Here is a 16,205-nt window from a genome sequence, read left to right as displayed (position 1 = left end):
CAGGGCTGAAGTGAAGTAATTTTTTATTAAAAATTCCTACAAGAGTGCCTCCAAAGAGGAAGCAATCCTTACCACGCAGGTGAAGCAATTTTTCCCTTAGTCTAAGGAGCTATTGCTCCTTAGTGTTACTCTTAAAGCATAACATTTCTGCATTGATTGACAGGTATAGGTTCCTGCTGACTGTTGTTCTCTTTATTACTCATTAGCTAGTTCTTAACAATAAGAAGCAGAGAAGAAAAACCTTTAGTTGAGAAAGTTAATTTTAAAAAGTAATGGAAAAATCCACCCAAAATGTGTGTCTAAGCCAAGAACTTTGAGCTAATTAAAAAAAAAAAACCAAACCAAAAGTAAAGAAAACATATATGAACAATTATTTTACATAAAATTGCATAAATAATCATACCAGATCATTACAGCAGAATAGAATTTGTATATAGTGAACTAGAAGTTGAAACCCATATGAGATTATTATTTATATACCTGAATATATATTTTTTCTATAGCAGAGAGTATTTAATGAATCTTCTGAACAAATATTTTGCAGCTTTAGACTTCTGCTTCATTTTTAATGGGAATACTTTCATATTATCATAATATTATGTAAATAAAGATATATAATATTATTAATTTATTATTATTAATTATTATATATTAAATGTAAATAAAAGTAGCTTCACAGCACAGATATTATTTTTGCTTTCTAACACTCATGTTGATTTTTAATTTCATGATTTATTTGCACCCCAGTGAAACACCCAAAGTTCAAAGGTAATGATATATAAAGTATTGACAACTGAGTGAAATCTTTATTTTCAAAAGAAGTGAGGAGTGAGTAAAGGAGAGGACAGAGCTGCTGAGAGGCACATCCATGATTCCTAGGCAAATGTACTTAAAGAAGGCACCTCACAGAATTTCTGTGCAACCAAGCCCTTGCAATTTAAGCCGTAGCATGAATAGTAGTGTGGTAGCCCTTCTGTACTAACTTTCCATGTGAACACTCTTGTACCAGAAAAAGAGCAATTTTTATGTCTTAAACTTAACTTGCTTTCACAGAAGACTAGAAACAGTGGTCTCGGTTCAGGATAAGGCTTAAAGATTCAAACCTTTTGCATGCAATTTTCTTGCAGCAGACAGTTCTTAGCCATCTCTACCCCTTGCCAAACCAGACTACTAGGAAGTAACTTCTCTTTTACTTGAAAGGGGTTCAGAAACCTAGCCTGAAAGTATTATTGTAGACATGTCTTATGAATTTATTTTTTACCAAATTTTATATTCATCTTAGTATTTTCTGGATAATTAGCAAACAAGGAAAACAAACAGGTAGATCCTGCTTGGGAATCTCTCACTTTGAAGCACTAACAAAAGCTACCTCACTACAGCTATTACAACCCAAGGACACTTTCTATGACTGGCAGAACAGAGAAGCCCACAGGATTCATAGGGGAATCCTTTGAACCCAAGAGTATCATTTACCTGTATTATGGGTCATTTAATTATTTGCCTTCTCAGTCAATATCCTTTGAAGTAACAAATTCAGGATGCCAGTGCTATGGTATATAGAGAAGTGATTAAAACTAGCAACAGCATTTTCAAAGATGATGCTGAGATATAACAAAAAAGAAAGACACAAAAACCAAAAAGACACAAAAGAAGAAAGAGGTTAGAAAAAAATAGCATCACTCTCTAATTAAACTAAGAACCAAACTCTGAGTGTTTGTGTGGATGAAAGTGTTCAGCCCTATGTATTGACTTTTTACTGTTTCACATAAAAAGAGAAGAGTTCACATATAAAGAGTTGAACTGAAATTATGCCTGGGAGCAGTTGTGCTGGAAGATTAACAGTTTGTTTGCATATTCCTTTAGGACTACTACTGTGAATTTAGACTGTAAGATTACACTTTGTTGTATATTTTCCTAATTTTGTTTTTAATTGTATGCATTATTCCCTTAATAAAAGTTCTCCGTGAAGAAGTAGTTTTTCAGAATCAAAGGTATGACCCTATTCAGCTGGCTGGAACAGATGAACCTGAAAAGCATGTGAAACCTGATTTTTTTTCTAGGTGGAAGGGTTTGTTGATAAGAAATTATTTTTATTTCTATCCATATTTGCTGATTTCTATAACAGGATGATGACTGTAGTAAAGATCATATTGTTTCAGTATAGCATCAAAAACCCCAAAGTTTTGAACTGTACATCCAAGACATGTCCTTACCATTTTAATATTTTTATCTGGTTTATTACATGTACCATTTAACTATGCATTAATGTGGAAATTGCAATTTACAATTGGATGCAAGCCCAGAATAATATATGATATTATAATTTATGAAAACATAGAGCTTCAGCTGCTGGCTCTATGCTTCACTCTATTTTTTTCTCAAGCAAAAGATCATTTGGAGTGAAATTTTACAACTTGAAAACACTGTAATGCTCCAGAAAAGCTGCACACACATTAGTGAGTGGGAAGAGAAGACCTGCTTACAGAGATAGAAGATTTTAACTTTTTTTCTGCTTTCTTTAGAAAGCCTGGGGAAAACAGGGAAATAATGGCTACATAGCATGGAGTTCCCATGTGGCCTCTGCAGCCTTTCCTATCAGCACTTGTCAATGCTTGATCTACCAGCTGACCACAAGCAACATGAGGTTGCTTTCACATTAAACCTCCTTATCTACCTGCTCTGGTCATGATAGCTGGAGGAGGTCATGGCCTTGGGGGGAGTTACTTAGGTTTTCCCTCTCTCTTTTACATTCAGTTTTTATTTCAAAGGGAATCCAAGTGGTGCTTTGCACAGCCCTGTCAAGGAAGAATAGCAGAACTGAAGACTGTGATACAGATTCAAATTCGATGTGATTGCTCCATGAAGAAAGAGATGCAGGCACAGTGCAAACGCCAGCTTTCCGTGTCTGCTTTCAAGTTATGGCAAGGATCAGGAAGGTAAGAAAACATATTTACAAAGGTACTAAAGGACTAGCATATGGATAGGTGCTTTTAGCTCCCAGTAATTTTCTCTTCTTCCTTCCTCTTCCTCACTCCTTCTCCTCCTCTTCCTCATTCCTCCTCCTCTTTCATCCTCTTCCTCACTCGTCTTTCTCTTCCTCCTTTCTCCCCCTCTTCTTCTTCCTCCTCCTATTCCTTCTCTGCCTCATCATCCTCTTCTTGAAACCCTAAACCAAGATGACTGGAACTAGCAATGCAGATACCACATAAGATCAACAGAATAGCAGAAAAAAAATAAGCCTTGTCAAGGTGACATTGCAACAGAATTGAAGGCTTCAGTTACAAACACTTCAGGTATATTCAGCAACAGCTGACACATTAACTGAGCATTTTAAAAAACAGCCTAAAATACAGCACATAGACATAGTTGCAGAGGTGACAGGATGATGACTTTAGCTCTCTTTTTTGCTGTAGCTGGAAAGAGAAAAGAGGAGACCAGATATTTTTAAGTAGGGCAAACCAACCATTCTTGTCATCTGTTCTGTACCATTATTGAAAACTAGAAGCAAATCAGAAAAAGCAGCTTTCAGAGCCAACTTTCCTTGGTTGTTAAGACTATTCAGATAGGAAGATCTCAAATGAATGCACATTTTAATGTCACTAAATAACACAAAACTCTGCTGAAACACTCAACCAAGCTTGGTTAATCATAAAAATCTGAGCTAATAACTGCTCTGAATGGACTGTCCTTTTGATTCAATGTGCAATCACTGCCCTTTCCTGGGAAATGACCCTGTGAATTTATTGCTAACATTTTATATTAATAATCATAACTCCTAGTCATTAGTTTTACAACTACATAGACCTAGATAATAAAAATATCATTGTTTTGGAGGAAAAAAATTGTGATTTCCTTCTGCATAAAGGAAGAAATCAAAAAGGATACGTTTTATTTAACTCTTAGTAATTTTTTCATTATTTACAGAGATGAAAGACTTTGGTGGTTTTGTTGATATTTATTTAATAAAAATATTTCTTTTTATTTACAAAGAAATTTTCATTATTTATGAAAATTTAGATCACCTTCTCATTCCTTAATTACTACTCTGTTCTTGCAAATGTATTTCTTTTTAGAACCCTTTTGTAAAAAGTATGGATCTTTTTGCCATTCCTTTAATTATTCCATGCCAGTTCTATCATTTTGAGACTGCTAGTTTTTCTGCTTACACATGGTATTTGAAACAGCTTGTTCTACAGCAAATACCCACGGTTTCCCCTGCCACATTTTTTACCATGCTAGAATATCAAGCACCTCTTAAAAAATACCCATTACCACTTGTTTCAGAATACAGCTATTGACATTGGAATGTGCTGAACCAATTATGCATGCAAGTGCAGAAATTCCGATTTAGACCTGAAGTCTTGGGTCAGATACATTTGCAGTTGGAGTTTTCAGAGCTAGCCACCTCAAACAGTATCTCAGAATCACTAACTTTCTGCAGGAATGAGTTCTATAGGATGCCTACACACTTGGGAAAATGTTTTCCTATTTTAACATCATTTCCTGTTTTCTACCCCTCTCTCAGAAAAGCATTCAGATCTGCTTGAGTTTAGAACAGCTTGAATTATAGTACAGGGTAACACTGTTTCTCCCTTTTAAAAGCCAAACTGATAGTGAAAGACTAAATTAATCTGATTTTTAAATTAAAAAACGAGCTGTAGAATTGTTATAGCTACTCTATTTACTAAGACATTTCAAACTGACAAATTTACAATTCTTAAAAATTTGCTGCTATTTAAGTAACTAGCTTTCAGCCTCCACTTATTTGATTTAAATTCATTTTTTGCTTTGAACACTTTTTGGTTGAAGACTTAAAAGCAAGAAGTCAAGGACTGACCTAACTTCAAAACAAAAACCCCAGAAGTTGGCTCTGCCCTAACATTCTTTTAACTTCCCTCCTTCTTGACATTTATAACACTGTTCATCTCTGACGGATAACACATGAGTTTAAAGAATGAACACCAAATGAACCACAAATGTCTGCACAGCCACGTGCCAAAACTAACTCAGACTTGGAGATCTGTTTTTACTTCTCTCAAGACCCTGATGTTGGGCTATCGGAGATGAATAAGTTGCTATCACTTCAGTTATTGTGGACTAGGTACATTCCAACTGAGTTACAGAGAACTGTAAAAAATAAGGGCACGACTAGAAGAATAGCATCTGGAAGGAGGAGGAGAGCTGAATTTACAAAATGAGGGACAGAGAAGGATAAAACAAAAAGAAAAAACAGGTTGAAATGAAAACAGGAAATCAAGTGATAAAGAAATTGATTTTGGATACAATGGTTTTTTACTCAACTGTCTATCCCTTGTATCAGTAGTTACTCCTGATTTTATTCTAAAGAAGGAGCTATTACATTGGAATTCTTTTAACTCTTCAGTACAAGTATTACCTCTCTTCACTGCATCACTTCTAAGAATTGATTCTAAGGTGTTAACACTACTTTTCTGTTCTAGTTTGGAAAGGAGTTTGTCTCTCTAAGTTCTTAGACTTTCTTTAAAGTCTTCAGTGAAAGCTTTTGTACTGTCATCCTTCGCTTTACAGTGTCTAAGAAACACATGCAACAGGAAAATGCTACACTTCTTTGGTTTGCTTTTCACAGGTTTCAGTCAAGCATAGCACTTTCTTGACAGCGGTGCCATTATTATTGCCACCAGCATGGAAGAAAGCACAGCTGGCAAGCAGAATAGCTTCCCTTTTTGTCATGAAAAAAAAAACCAAACTCAGCAAGTCCAGAAACATGAACTCAACAGTACTGAAAAACTTAGAAATAGAAGTTCTTGCAACGAAAAAAATCATCACAAAAAGAGAAACTGAGAAAGAAAAATAGGATTAAATTATTATTATTATATCCCTCTTGATCAAAAAGCAATTGATGTTTACATTCTGCATGCTCAGGAAAGCCCAGTGTAGATATGAGTGTCCAATGCCACTCATTCTTAGCATGGTAAACTCAGTGCTTGTACAATATTCTCTCATTCTTTAGTGCTCATTAAAATCTTTGCCCTCTTTTTTTTTTTTTTTTTTTTTTCTATCTTTAGCAAAAACCTGTCTATGGGTGTTATAGTTATCTCCTTTCAAAGTGTCACTTTAATTATCTTTTGCATTCACAACATCTCTCAGTTTACTGAACTTTTCTTCCTCCCAAATATCTCCTACAGATTTGGTGAGTGGGAGATGACATAAAAAGTGCAGTAGGAATACAAATAGCACTTCTCAACTCGTTTTCTTACAGCATTTGTCTTCATCAGCTTCCTTTGGCAGAGAAAGAGGCTGCCCATGGCTTTCTATTCTATAAGTAAATGAGATCACAGACAGGGATACACAAGGAATAGTGTGGCTGAATGTAGCCAGGACACACATGACTGCCAGTCCAGGTAAATCCTTCATGCATTTCAAGAGGGGCTACTTCTGCCTTGAGCAACTGGGCTAGAAGAGGCAAGGGGGTTCAAGTTTCCTTGGCTTCATGGAGTTGTTTCAGTTGGAAAAGACCCTTAAGATCATCAAGTCCAACCATTAATCAAGCACATTGCAAAATACACCGTTTAACCATCTTCCCAAGCACCACATCTACACAACTTTCAGATATCTCTAGGATCCTGACTCAATCATTTCCCTGGCCAGGCTGTTGAGTGCCTGATGACCCTTTCAGTGACAATATTTCTCTTTTCTTCCAGACCACTGAATCCTCTCTTGAATAGATAAGGTGTCTTCCTAATCTGACCTCACTATCTCTAATGCATATTTCTCATTTTACTGTTGGGTTGGTTTCTGGTGGTTTTGTTTATTTGTTTGTTGTTTTGTTTGCTTGTTTGTTGTTTTGTTTGCTTGTTTGTTGTTTCGTTTGCTTTTTGGGTTTTGGGGTTTTTTTTTACTGTTTTGGGGGGGGGTTGTTTGTTTGTTTGTTTGCTTTTCACAATGTTTTGTGCTGCCTCATTCATCCTCCTCATGAGTTGTCTTTTTTGTACATCTAGTTTTGGTGGCTTTCAAGCTTTAGTTTTGTACAGTGCCTACAGCAAGAGGCAATGGTGATCTATGTCCAGGCTGCCTGGGCACAATGGTTCCAATACAACCCATACTGACCCCATCACTTATTCTGCTTCTCAGTGGTCTTCCAGATCTAGGATAAAGTTTTGATGATTATGGAACTAGATGGACCAATGTTTTGTTGGAGGTTCTGCTGTTAAAAAATTTGTCACATCTTATAAGAAAAATAAAATTTGATTTTGTACAATCAAGGATCAGAAATTGTGAGTAACTCAAAACCTAATCAAACACAACGATACATGAAATAGTATAAATTAGGACCAAGTCAGCATTAAGTTGAGAGTTAAAAGAAAACACTAAATCATCCATTATTGTTGTAATAAAGAAGCAGTACAGAGTACATCAATATCTAAATAAAGGCAGCACAACTCCTGCATATAACCAAGGATCACAGCAAATTTTTGCATTCTCCAGAGGTGTGTGAGCAATTAAAACAAACTGAATCAGTAGCATAGCAAAATTATTTTTAAAAGTAAGTGATGGACAGAAAGAAATCAAGGGTCTCTTTTTCAATAAATCTTCATGAAAATTCAAATTTAAGTACTTCCGCAGCACTTGGCTTTCATTTTTAATTATGTTTTGGTTTTGTTGGGTTTTTTTGTTGTTTTGGGGTTTTTTTAATAAAAGGCTTGCTTTTACATGTTTGTTAGAACATCTAATTTAAGGTTTTTGCTTCTTCCTTCCTAACTTTCCATTGGAGAAGAATATAAAATATTCAGTTACATTTACTTTTTAGTAATAGCTCACCTCTGGTAGTTTTTTTGATGATTCAGTAAAGAATATTGGAAAGGTCTTTTATTATGTATGTTAATGGGTAGGGGTTCAGAGGGCCATTTAACATACAGTTTAATCTGTTTTAGCAGAGAAAAGCTAATGTGTTTCAAATTAGATAGTCTGGTTAATTGGGCTCTAGTCAGTATGTAATGCTGGGATCTCTTACTTTTGTCAGAGATAATTCTAGACAAAGTGTCTGTCTAATGCTGAAAGAAGTGAACACCCTGTTCTTTTAGTTCATCCCAAAAATATAGAAAAATGCATTTTGATTTGGATACCCTTTTTTCCATACAGATTGATCACTAAATCAATAAAAATAAAACTAATAGTTCCAAACTATTAGGGATTGATGCTAACCTTTATACAAGCCTAAAAATATACAAGAAAATGGAAAAGTTTCTAAAAATCTCTTAAATATTTTTAGAAGGGACATAACTGTCTGATATCCATTGTAGTGATAATTGTCTATAATTGCTATAACAGATACAAACAGAGCTGAGGCCTTTCAGAATTTACTGTTAAACACAATAGGCCTTTCTTTATGAGTTACCCTATCGAGCTTTTTCTCCCTATTTCTCTTTTCTGAAACTCCATCTTATTTTTAATACAGGACAATACAGGAGTCAGCTTGTCCTGACTTTGAAAATGAAGATGTTTGCTATATATGTGATTAATCCCTAAACTCTAAACCATGCTGTTTTACCAAGGGATGGTCAAGAGGTTAGAGGGAGAGAAAATTGTTGTCTCTCAGCATTTAGAAATCCATTCCAAAAGGGACACTCTTCATCTTATTTGTAAGGCACATCATCCCATAAAGCCAAGATTTATAAGGCTGTATAAATTATGCATACACGTCCCTGAGACAAAAGCCATCTGTCAGCACTGCGTGTGCTTTCCCTCCCTTAACAAAAAAAGAAAGGGACAGACAATTTTACAAGGTCTCCTTTCATCACCTGGGAACTAGAGATCTACAGGATAAATTGAAAGCAGAAGAAAAGTTATTATACTGTCTGAATACAGCTTAGTGTTAGACAAGGAGGGGAAAAAATTGGAAGAGAAGAACTAGCAGCTTTGCTGTTACAACTTGAAATCTGTAACAATCCAGATCTTAGATGCCAAGGTAAAGTGTGAACAACTGTGACATCTTACAGAAGTGAGATTAATTTACAAATGTAAAATAAAATATGCATTTATCCTTAAAAATCATAATTCTCCAAATATTCTTCCAAGTAAAGGGCCATTCTTACCACAATCAATGAATATGTGCTCTACATTACATTTGACTCCCTTTCTGCTTCTGCTGGCCTTTCTGTATGGAGAAGCTGAGCTACAAAAACTAAAACGTATGAAAACGTAAATATTAAAAACCTCAACTAAATTATTACAAGGATTTAGCTTTGTCACAATCCTTTAAAGCTGCACATCATAGTTGATACTGGCTATGGTATTATACCTACATATTGAACTTCAGAAAAATTGGTTATTAAAAAAATCACCGGAATCTTTTAAATTATTTTGTTGGTAAAAAGCATTTTTAAGTCAACAATAACTTTATGGTTTATTGGTTTAATTTGGGAATTTTTTTTACCATTCTGAATCACCATAACATGATAAAACATGAATTTTAAGAAAAACTAGTAAAAAAAAAAAACAAACAAACCCAAACCAAAAAACAAAACAGACCAAAGAAACAAGCAAAAAATAATGAAAAATTACCCACCCCAAAACACACTCCTGAAGTCATTACAATTCAAGACATTTAACTTTAGGTAGCTAGGTTTTGTATATCTAACAATATAAGCAGTGTTACAACAAAGCACATTGTCTTGCTAAACAGTTCTGACATCACTGAAGGCAAGGTGCTTTCTGAGTAGCAATTTTCTCTAAGTGGAATCCTGAACAGATTAAAAACCAAGCCACTTTTTTATCAGCCGTGGTGAGTCAAGATAAATCTTTTCTGTCTTCACACAAATAAAATATCCAATGGTGTGAACAAGTGCTAAACACAGGCTGGCTCCACCAGCTTTTGGGAAGCCAAACACAGTGAGTGGTTGGTTGATAAGGCTACCTTTCAGGGGCACTAAAGAAAAGACAGGATTTCCTGTTTGATAGCAGGATAGATAACAAAACTCTGAATAAACTGATGGTACTTCAACACAACACTCAAGAAAATATTTTTCCTTCTCTGTGTTTTATACCAAAATTTCTTAGAGGTCTCTAGCACTCACTAGGGGAGGGGCCTCATACAGATGTCCAAATAACACACATTCTCATTTCTGTTCAGTTTGCCCTATGTTAAGAACTGGTCATCAGTTTTGTAGTGCAAAGACTTCGAGATCTTCTCCCCTATAATGTGATACTTCAGAAGGTATTTTTTCTATAAATACCCTCATGAAAAACTGTACACTTTTCTTTTTATACATTTTTACTTACCATGCCATTCCAGTTTGTTTCAGCTACAAATACAGTCAATCCATCAATCCAAATGACATCAGGACTACTAAAGATGAGGTCAGGTGAATACAAAATATTCCCTCTGAAATACTGGGCTGGGCTGGTTTGGGTGAATAGCTGGCTTTTGATTAAGCCTGACATGATAAGAAACATGCCTATTAGCATAAAATCATCACTTCCATAGTTCTTCTTGCACTGTGTCAGCTATAATAATTTCTAGGCAAGGATAAAACAAGGGTGTATGTATTTATGATCTCATAAGCTGAAATCAAATAGAAAGCAACACTTCATAAATAAAATCAGTTGCTGGTTACATATATTAATGAGCAGCAACTTGGCATGCTGGACAAGGATGCTCTGAAGTCTTTCATCTTTCTGCACTGAAACTTTCCCAACAATACTTATTTATTCCATGACACTTTGGTCTAGCAAAGTATTCACTCTGTTACATAATTTTAAGCAGATAAACACCCTTAGTGATGCTGATGGTTTTACTTATTGGTTTAAAGATACATATTCAGTCAAGCATGCTGCTGGATCAGGGCCTACAAGCTGTGAAGGATTCTTACTAGCAACAAAATTAATTGAAACACAGAAGAATTGTAAGCTCTCAGGACCTCTCCCTGTGTTATGACCTCATTTGGAGCTTCTGGTCAGTTGCTAAACATTTACTTAGCTGTTGGAACAAAACTAGTTATTACACAAACCCTGAAAATACTTTATTTCAACAAGTTAACTATAAGTCACTATATTTAATTTAAAATCTTCATAAAATTCCATATAAAAAGTGTAGGCACAGTTTATAAATATGACATAAGTCATTTAAGCTTATTTTAGAATGTAATAAGCCTCAGCCTTCTACTCAGGCTCTTCTCAGGTCTTCTTGGAAAAAACCAAAATATTTTTGCAGCATAAACATTACTTTAGCAATTAACTTACTACTGATACACACAGAGAAAATTATACAGTATTCCATTTACTGATAACAAAACTGTGAGCTGAGTTTGCTGCTGCTGGGGCTCAAGTAAAAGGTCCTAGTAAATACATGTTAATACTTTGAAAAACTGGACAAGGCATAGAAAGTTTGTTAGTACCTCCCAAAGAGGACTGCAGTCAATTTCTCTTTGATTTCTGAAAGAGTTTTCATATGCCTAGTATTGTAAGTACCTTAAGTCATTAAACCCTGCTGTTGGTATAGAAAAACATTAATTACTGTACAATAACAGATCATGGTCTATTTATACTGCTACATGCCAGAAATGCACAGCCAATGAAAAGAATAAAAGATGTAGCTGGTGGCCTCCAAGTAGAACACACTTATATTATACATATCCCTCATTTATTTAACATAATATTTTTTTAACATTCTGTGTATGCAGGATTTCAAGTTGGTTAATCAGGATGAAATCAGTACCAGTTCAATGATGGCATTAAATCAGTTAGCTCAGGAAGGCTATCCCTGTCACTATGGCAGCATGACTCTAAGGACAGGATGAAAACACATCAGAGGACACGAGCAAACACTCAGGAGCATGGCTATTTCACTATTACACCACACAGTTACCTGAACTAGCATAATGATGCTACCTATGGGTAAATAACTGCAGCAATAACACAGTCTTGTGAAGAACACTTCAGATGCTCACCCTACAAACTCATTCATCGCTGGGATTTCCAGTTGAAATACCATCCACAAGTTGTCCAAGCCACAGTCAGCAGGACATGCTAGAACAAGATATGGGTCTTGTAACCTGGTCTCAGCTGCTCCCAATCTTCAAGCCACAGCAGCCTTTCCACATCATCCACACCTGTGATATGACAGAGAGGAAGTCAAAGAGCTCCTCAGGAAAGGCAGCAGAAGCAAGATGCTAGTGGCACAAAAACAATTCATCCAGCTGGTGTTCTCCCCATCCTGACCATTCTCTAAGGGTGCAGACAACTAGGAAATAGCTGCAAGAAATGCTTGAACAGTAGTAACCTTCATCTCTGACCACCTTCTTTCAAAGCATCTTGTAAGCCAAGAGACACTCGCCTGTGTCATGGGTAGTGCAGCCCATGCAAAGAAAGTCCAGTGTCTCCAAGACTCCATACAAGACGACAGACTGGCAGATCTGAACCTCTGGAGTAGTTCCAAACATATGATAACAGAGCTGAGACCTCAGCAGGCTTTAGACACTGGACATCACTAAAATCTGCTGTAGATAAAGAGTAAGCCTGTGAGTACAGAATGTAGCAAGAACATGAGATAGATGTATAAACACTTTTTTTTTCTTTTATTGTAAAAGCTATAGATGCAAAAAATACTGTGAACATTTGCAGTCATATTGAATTCAAGCCTACATTTCCTTAAAAGACATCTTTGCAAAGGTGATGGGTGATTTCATAATCTGTGGTCCTTTGCTATGGTTCCCTGGTAGCAGCAGGAAAACACAAGGGGAGCAAGGGAGAGAGGGAGTGGGCTACTGAGCCCTTGTCAGACAGATGGAGACTCACAGCACAAGAATGGCACGACTACTGATAGCTGCCTCTGCCACTTCACTGACCACTCAAACTCATGCATTCCAGAAACCACGGTCTGTTGCCATAAAAGCTCCCTGGAGGCTTTTAAAGACAGTTTACCCTAAACCTAAGTAAGGTGGGGGCTAAAGCATCCCCAGGCAGCTCTGGCAGCCACGGCACAGTACAGCTCCCTCACACCCTATGGTACTTGGAAGGGCTATGGACTGGCCAGAGAAAGCTTTCTGATTTCTATACTTAATTTGCTCACTGTGGAAATGAAAAAATGTGTTTTACTATTAAGCCAATTTGTAATTTTAACTACAAAGATACAAACTACTTTGTCTCCAAGTATACACTGTAAGCAAACTGCTAGCTAACTAATACTCACCTTTGTGGCTCATTTTAAAAAAAAAAAAGTATGCATACATATACACAATAACATCCAAAAGTGAAGGCCAGTTTTTCAAAACCACATCAGAAGTCAATCCTCAGTGGGATTTACTTCTACAATTACTTTCAATTTCAACTTATTTTCAACACATTTCTTGAAAATATTTAAACAACACAGGGTTGCTTTCATGAGCATTAGACACAGCATATCAATCAAGTTTATTTGTTTTATGAGAAAACATGCGTATAATCATAAAAGACAAGTGAGATTATTGTCTTACACAACCACAACTGCACAATGCAACTTTAATTTAAGCTGTGCAGTATCAGTCCACAAAGGTAAATGGAAGATTAAACATAAACAATTAAGAAATTCAACAAAATCACTAAATCTTTACTTCTGTATCAATACTATTATCTTTGTTTTTAAGGATTCAAACACCACAAGCAGGAATAATCTGAAAGGAGCAAGGAACACATCTTTTGTAATACAGACTTTATAAAATAGTGCACAACATAAGGAAGGATCTTCAGGGACTCTGGTAACCGAGATTTTTATGACTATTTTGTAGAAATCTGCAAGCTGAAAATATTTGCTAGCCTCAAAAGCAAATAAAAGCATTGCCAAAATCAACTGAGTTTCTAAAGCACCTCACAAACTGCACTGTCTGACATGAGGTTAAGTTATTATGCATGTTACCTAAGGTAACCTCTTCCACAAAGCACGTATTTTGTCTGAGGGCTGGTAGTTTTGGCTGGTGTGCTTTATTTCCTGGGTTCACCTATTTTTGTATGAGTATAGTACTCACTGCAAAACTTTGATGAGCCTGGAGTCTAAAGATTTTCTTTGAGGATTAACACAAGGATCTTTGTAGCGAACACTGAGATCAATTTAATTTACTTTGAGCTTTGCTTTGTGACTTTTATTCATATTACAGATTATTATTATTATTTAATACGTTTATATATTGCAGAAGTAAAACCAGTGCAAATCACTGTCACCTTTCAAAATTAGCAAAATAAACTCCTAAAGCACTACCGAACTGCTGCATAGGTGCTTCAGCTTATACAGGATTGTCTTTCACTGCATTCTGTACCTGATGTCATTCAACACAAAACTTTCCACTACATCATCCCTGCTAATTTAGCCTTTGGTCTTCCCAGTGATAGAGATTACGCTCTTCCAACAAAAATAAAAATAAAAGACTGGACCATATTTGGTACAGATACAGGTGTTGTATAGCAAATAATCACCTTACAGGATTAGAAGGGGGTGACAGGTTGCAGTACACTGTAGCACTGCTCAGTAGGGTTTTTTTCCCTCAAATTTCCCACCACTCCTATCAGTGCAGCATCAACAGTGGAGGACATGGTAGGATCACTAGCGTATGAGATACACAGCAAGCACTGATGGGAGCAGTGGTCTAGTGAGTGCAGCAGTTGAAGCACTGACAGAAATAATACAGGTAGGAAAAATATGAAAATGCAGTACCAGAGCCAAGCCATTGAAGAAGAGAATGGCAGAGCAGCACTCTTCCTGCCAGGAGACAAAGTTCAAAGGACTGTACTGGAAATGTCCAAGCCTTCTTGGGAAAACCCATACATAAAGTGCACATTTCTCCTTGTCACAATTTGGTAACCAAGCACACAAAGGGTTAACATTAATGGTGACCATCACCTGGAATACTGAAACATCACACTAGATACTCTTATAGGAACTTGAGTTCTGTTTTCCCTACAGAGCTGCTTCATATAACACCAAATCCCTAATGATAAACTGCACGCAACATGGAAAAAAAACATCTACTAAAACTGCAAACCAAATTTACCACCAAAAGTCAGAAGTATAAATATGCAAAAAGTTGGAGGGTCATTTGAAATTCTCTCTCAAGTAATTACTCATCCAATCTCTACAGAAATTCACCAAGCATGGCCTAGCACTTTCTGCATGAAAATTTGGCAGTGGCTAGTGGCTGCCTAGATCCAAAACAGAAAATCAATGATGTAGAAAATAATCTCCAGAAAACTGAATCTTTCTATCTGGAAAACTTACTTTTTTTGTATAATTAAATGGGTATATTTTAATTAAAACAATAGTTTTCTAACCACATGTAGAGCTCTAAAACTTATATATTTGTCTTCACTGACTCTTCTCTAGCAAATAGAAAACAGTAACATCTATGTTAAATACCATAGTAGGCACATCTATTTCCTAAATGAGTATGTTAGTAAGTGTAGCAGAAGGGTAACCTTGGTCACCTTATTTACATGGTCGCTTAGTAGAGCTGTCATTGTAACATGAAAAACATTTTTTAAAGACTTTCCCTGCAGAAACCAAGGGCACAAAGGGTCTGCATGTGCAAGGCGGTCACATATTTGGGAGTTAACCAGCAAATAAAAATTAATTATAGAACCCTGTGCAAGTATTGTGGGTTTTTTCTTGAACATCATTAAATCAAAACAACGTAAATGTCTCTTCAATAAAAAGAACTCTGAAAATATGACCAGTGCTGACCCCAAATGGGTTGCCTGAAGCAGAACATGCAGTCACTCTGCTGGGCATCTCCAGAGTTACTCTCTTTGTTATCCTGTTTAAAAAAAAACAAAAACAAACAAGAAAACAAACAAACAAAAACTAGATGAATCTTAGAATTATATTTATTTGTTAAGGCTGGAAAACAACCGAAAAATTAGCATAACTTCAAGCTCATGTAAATGTATTCCCCTTAAATACGAAGAACAAATCCATCAATACAATTCTGGAGGCACTTGATAAAATAATTTATCTAGGGGAAACTTCATGATTACTCAGGTGCATAGCAGGTAGTACTTTCATTGTACTAAATAAAATCAGTCCTAGAGACTGTAGCACCACAGAAGTAAGAAAGACTGAAATCTACCAGAAAATTTTCTCTCTTTTTCTTATTATTCTAAAAATTATGATTATGAGTTGTACTGCAGTAAGACCCTGGAAATGCCACCATGGACACAGCAAACTTTCTTCCCAGTTTAAGGTTAAAGAAAACTTACTTTCTAGG

The sequence above is a fragment of the Calypte anna genome, chromosome 4A, assembly GCF_003957555.1.
Source record: "Calypte anna isolate BGI_N300 chromosome 4A, bCalAnn1_v1.p, whole genome shotgun sequence".
NCBI classification, from domain to species: domain Eukaryota; kingdom Metazoa; phylum Chordata; class Aves; order Apodiformes; family Trochilidae; genus Calypte; species Calypte anna.
This window is presented reverse-complemented; position numbering follows the sequence as displayed.